The sequence below is a fragment of the Myodes glareolus genome, chromosome 7, assembly GCF_982192425.1.
Source record: "Myodes glareolus chromosome 7, mMyoGla1.1, whole genome shotgun sequence".
Classification (NCBI taxonomy): domain Eukaryota; kingdom Metazoa; phylum Chordata; class Mammalia; order Rodentia; family Cricetidae; genus Myodes; species Myodes glareolus.
This window is the reverse complement of record NC_142032.1, coordinates 81,614,923-81,620,922: the sequence shown is the minus strand read 5'-3', so window position 1 is coordinate 81,620,922 and position 6,000 is coordinate 81,614,923.

Here is a 6,000-nt window from a genome sequence, read left to right as displayed (position 1 = left end):
TCCTGCAATCATCACTGGGAGAATCCCAACTCAGAGCCAGCATCAACCACAAGTCATACGAGTGGAGAAACTTTTGAGATGACTTACCCCTGACACCATCTAAAATGGGAGGTAGAACTCAGAGCAAGAACGAGAGTTCATCCCAGTCAACTCCTAGAACTACGAGAAACAATAACCCATGACTGACTTTAGGAAATGGCCAATCCATGCACACACACAACCCCCACACACATACACACACACACACCTTAATTAAACTAAAACGAACTGCTTGGCTTGTATGATTGACTCTAAACTGAATAGGCTTCTTGCCAGGAAGCCTTGCCCTTCACCTCCCTGATTTCCCGACAGGGCTTTTGTGGACTGATCACAATGGTGCTGACTCATCGTGATGGTAGTTGGGGCAGAGTTTTCACTGACTGGCTAAACACAAGTTTACGGGGTGCCTCTGATGTGCTGCTCACAGTGTCAGGCTATAAAAAGCTTGAGGGTTTCACATGACCGACAAGGAAGTACATGGATGCTTTTGTGGGGACCGACAGATGACTCAGCAGTTAAGAGCATGCACTGCTCTTGCAGAGGACCCCAGTTTAGTTCCCAGCACCCACATCAAGCAATTCACAACTGCCTGTAACTCCAGCTTGAGGGGATCTGACCCCTCTGGCCTCCATAATCACATGCACCCATATGTGCATATATGCGCACGCATACACGTCATTTAAAGTAAGAGTAGTATTAAAATAAGTAAACAAATGTCTCCATGTACTCTAGACTCTAATTAAATGCTATGAGATGAGTGGCTTAAACAAGAGAAATTTATTTCCTCCCAGTTCTGGAGGCTGAAGATTAAGTGATCAACTACTCTGATTCCCCAGGGAGAGCCTTCCACCGAGCTTTCCCACCACACCTTCCCACCACACCTTTACATGATGGAAAACCAGAAGGGAGATGCTTATCTCTCTTCTTTTTCAACTTCTTCCAAAGCCATTGACTCAAATGCTAAGATTCCCTCTAAACATAATTACTTCCTCCCAGAGGCCTCAGTTCCAGCCACCTGATCACACTGGAGATCAGAACTCACACATACAAACTTTGGGGACACAAATACATGCCTGTAGCAGGAAACATCACAGATCACGATCATTGTAGCACTTAAACTAGTGACAACATCCATGGTAATGAAGGAACTTCTTTTCAATCTGGTGGCTGGCTAGGACTCCTTAAAGAAACAGCCTTTGAAGGACATGTTTCAAGCCATGTGTCACACGATCCCAGAAAAGAAATTGAAAGTTGGAGAAAGGGTTTGAAACAGAAGGCTGTGGTGGCGCACACCTTTAATCCCAGCACTTGGGAGGTAGAGGCAGGCGGATGTCTGTGAGTTCAAGGCCAGCCTGGTCTGCAAGAGCTAGTTCCAGGACAGGCATCAAAAACTACAGAGAAACCCTGTCTCAAAAACCAAACAAACAAACAAACAAAAAACAAAAAAAAGGGAAGTGTTTGATACTTATGACAAAGGAAGGAACCTAGGCCAACCCAGGTCTGGACACAGTACAGAAATGGTCAGGGATAGGGTTAAAAAGATGAGCTGTGGACACACTCTGCAGCGCCTTATTGGCTGGATCAACCAGTTTTCTGTTGTAGCAACAAATATAAGAGCTAAACAGGTCAAAATGAGGAAAGGTTCACTTGGTTCATGGCTTCGTGCTTTTAGTCCAAGGTCAGTAGTTCCATCTCTTTGGGGCCTGTGACAAGGCAAGAACATCACGGTAAGGGCATGTGACAGCTCACCTTGTGGTGATCAGAAGGGGGGCAGTATCTTATTGTCCCTTTTACCCCTTTTAAGGGTACCCCCAATGATTGAATTTTCTCCCCCTAGATCCTACCTTGTAAAGACTCTACTACCTGGCGAGCAAACTTTCAACACATTGGGCCTATGCATAACACCAGGGATTGAAACTACGACATTGGCCAAGTGAAGAATGTAGTCTAGCCAACAATAAAAAGCAGGGCAGCAGTTAGGTTGGTAGAGTGCCCTCCTGGCAGCTCTGAAGTCCCGGGCCCCATCCTCAACCATGTATATCAGGTACGGTAGCCCACAATGTAATCCCTGCACTTGGGAAGTAGAGGCAAAAAGGTTGGGAGATAAGGTAATTTATATAGCAAGTTCAAAGCCAGCTTGGGCTATGTGAGTTCCTATCTCAAAAAGAAAAAGCCAGAGAGCTAGTGGGATAGCTCCGAGGAAAAGAAGCTTGTTGTGCAAGTCTGGGGACCTATGTTTGATCCCCAGAACCCATGTAAAGACGGAAGGAGAAGAGAACCAACTCCACAAAGTTATCCTCTGACCCTCCCCATGTGTGACATGGTACACACACACACATACACACACACACACACACGCACACACACACACACACACACACACACACACACACACATGCAAGCAGTGGGCATAAAAATGAGAACTTTGAGTGATTTTTTTTTAAATCAGGTAATCGCATGGTCTGATCATTTCTGATGGTTCTGTGTAGCCTGGGATCCACACGGTGCTGTGAGATGGGCCACAGAGCTGACTCCAGTAACTGCTGAACTCAGCTGAGTACGTGACCCTCCAGATGTGTAATTGGAGCTGCTGCACCTGATCAGAGAGCAGTGTCTGCCCAGGAGCGATCATCTTCCTACTCCACCAGCACACAACGAATGGGAGTGTGTGAACAAGAGCCAGAACGACAGTGTTCTGATGGGGGAGAGTGGGCAGGGCTGTGGGAAGGAGAGGGCAGCCATCATGTTCTCCACTTACAGGAGAAGGGAGGAAATTAAATGTCTTGAGCATACAACCCTAGCAAAGTGCAGTGCTCGGCTGGCAAGCCAGAAATCTTAATGAAGTTGATTTTTTTTCTAGAAAGTAATGACTTGAATTTATTCAAGGCATGATCTAATCTTAAATAAAGCAGCACCATGATTCAGAGGGCAGGTTGCGCAACTGGATGGGTGTGGATTCAATTCCAGCCACCACTCCTTACACCTCTACCAGTGTGATGTTCGGTAACACTCTGTTTCTGTACTTCTAAAATGATCAAAGCGCCCTGTCTAGCTACAAATTCGAAGCGCGGTGTGCAGAAAGGACATGAAAGGAGGCTAAAGGCCAGAGAGTGGCTCTGAAATAGAATCAGATCACAGCACGATGGGAAGGCGAGCATCTAATAACGTCATTCTTTCTAAACAAATATATGGGCTTGATAGGAGTCTAATAAACATTCGCCATACAAATACTTTAATTTTGTTGTGTTTGTCTTTGCTTTGGAGAGAAAGGGGAAGAGACTGACAAAGTGACTTTCAAATTCCTCTAGAAGAATGAATGGGTACCAGAGCCAAGAGCAAATGAAACTGAAAACGATTAGGAGTGCATTGAATACAGATGTTAAAATGGGCTCTAATGTTACAAAGATTAAAATAGCACAGAACATAAATGTTACAATATAGATTAATGTGATTTATGTCACAATAATCATAACATAGTCGATGTAATAGGACAGAAAGCTTTAAGACAATCTTTCAGGTACCTGACTTTATTTGATAATAAAAGTGACAATACAAGTCTATGAAGAAAGAAGAAATACTCAATAAATGACTCCGAGGTGATTGATTAATATTTGTGGAAATAAATAAAACAAAATTAAATCCTCATCTCATGCTGTAAGTCAATGTTGATTCCGGATTGATTAAAGAGTATAAAGTAATTTAAAAGTTAATTAAAAGTAATAAACAACCTTGACAAAGTTTTGCCAACTTATCACTTTATTACTGATATCCAATACCCTACTCCTTAAGTCCTATATTGTAAATATATATTCACAGACAAGGGAGATGGCTCAGCAGTTAAGGCACTTGCAGCACAGACATGAGGATCTAAGTTCAAATCCCCATAATCCATGAAAATTCAGATAAGTGTGGTAGTCCACATGTGGCTCCAACCTGGGAAGGCAGAGACAGGAGATCCTCAGAGCAAGCTGGCTGGTGAGACTAGTCATATTGATGAGCTCTGGGTTTGATTGAGGGGCCTTGCCTTAATGAATAAGGTGGAAAATTAAGATGATTCTCAACATCATTATCAGGCGTCCAACACACATGCACACGCATGCATGCACACACACACACACACACACATGCATCGAAAGAATAATTTATATTAGACATAAACAAATTGTATATGAGATAGTGAACATGTATATGCTATAAATATGACAAAATCCATTTCCTGGAAACTAGTCCCTAACAGTTAATCAAAGCACATGGTGTAACTACATGTGATATACATTTGAGGTATAAATGTATGTCTATATACATTTTATAGTGGGGCACATTCATGAGAATAGTCTCCAATACCCATGGTTTTGCCTTCTACAGTTTCAGTTACTAGGAACACATTATCTCACATCATTGCAAGAAGAATGACCACATCACGGCAAAAGATTTCTACTGTAGTCTAGATGGTCTTGTGGTGCAGCTCAGCGGCAGAGCATACACAAGACCCTAGGTCCATTCCCTATGCTACAAAGATTATGTCTAAAAGAGAGACCACATTCACATAATTTTTATTATATTGTGTTGTCAGAATTGCTATTTCATTGGTAGTAGTTGTTACTCATCTCTTACAGTGCCTAATTTTTGTGTGTTGTTTCTTTGTTTGTTTGAGACAGAGTTTCTCTGTGTAGCCCTTGCTGTCCTGAAACCCACTGTTTAGACCAGGTTAGCCTTAAACTCACAGAAATCTGTCTGCTTCTGCCTCAAGTGCTGGGATTAAAGTCATGTACCACCATGCCTGGCTACGGTGCCTAGTATTTTAAAATGAAAATGTATTACAGCCATGTGTCTAGCTTCATTCCTGATGCTGTGACAAAGCGCTCTGACAAAAAGAAACTTCAGGAGACAGGGATTTCTTTCGAATTACAGTTCCAAGTCAGAAGCCATTATTGTGGGGGAGTCGAGACAGAAACCTCACAGAGCTGGTCATATCACATCCACAGTCAAGAGCGAAGAAAAAGAAATACATCCATGTTCATTTTCTTGCTTGTGTCCAGCTCCATTTCTCCACTCTTCTACAAGGCAGGACCCCTGCCTAGGGAATGGTACCACCTACTGTGGGATAAATCTCATCAGTTGACTTTATCAAGGCAATCATCTACAGACATATGCACAGGCCCACCAATTCAGACTATCTCTTATTGAGACTCTCTACCTGGCTGATTCTAGGCTGAGTCACATTGACAATTAAAACTGGCCATCATAGTACATATAGGAAAACTCATACTTCTTATAGAGTCTGGAACCACATGGCTTCAGCAGCTGCTGGGGCCTTGGAATTTATCTTGCACAGATAAGGGGGAGCTACTGAATATAAGGAGACAAGGAGGATTGAGAGAGAGAAAGAGAAAACTCAAGCATAAAGCTATACTCGTTCTGGAAATTATGAAAGGTTGGTAGTTATATAATTAAAACATTTTAAATATGTTCAATATGGTATGGGTAAGATAAAATTTTAAAATAGATCTTTGATAGGTATTGGAATATAAGAATAAAAGAGGAAATTCTTCAGTTAGTGTTATCAGGTGGGAAAACTGCCAGCAAAAATCAGAATTATAGATAGGAATTAAAACTGGAAGGAAATCCTGTATAAACATTCATGCTGATAAGGCTAGAGGAAGATGAAACGGTTTCGAAGAAAACCTTTATGGCCAAAAGTTGATTCCAAAAAGAATTTTAAAATCTAAGAGAAAAAATGTGAAAAGTGAGTCAAAGAATGGCAATGGGCCCAGGTGACTTTACGGATGATGTCACACAGAGTTTGGGCAAATGCATGGAAGCTGACGGAATCTCTGGTTGCATGGCTTATCCATGAGACATTCGGGGATCCTATGGAAGTCAGGATGGTAGCAAGCTTGTCCAGATGGTAGATTAAAGGGCAGACTGGAGGTTACAGCAAATCTTAACAGGCAAGCCTTA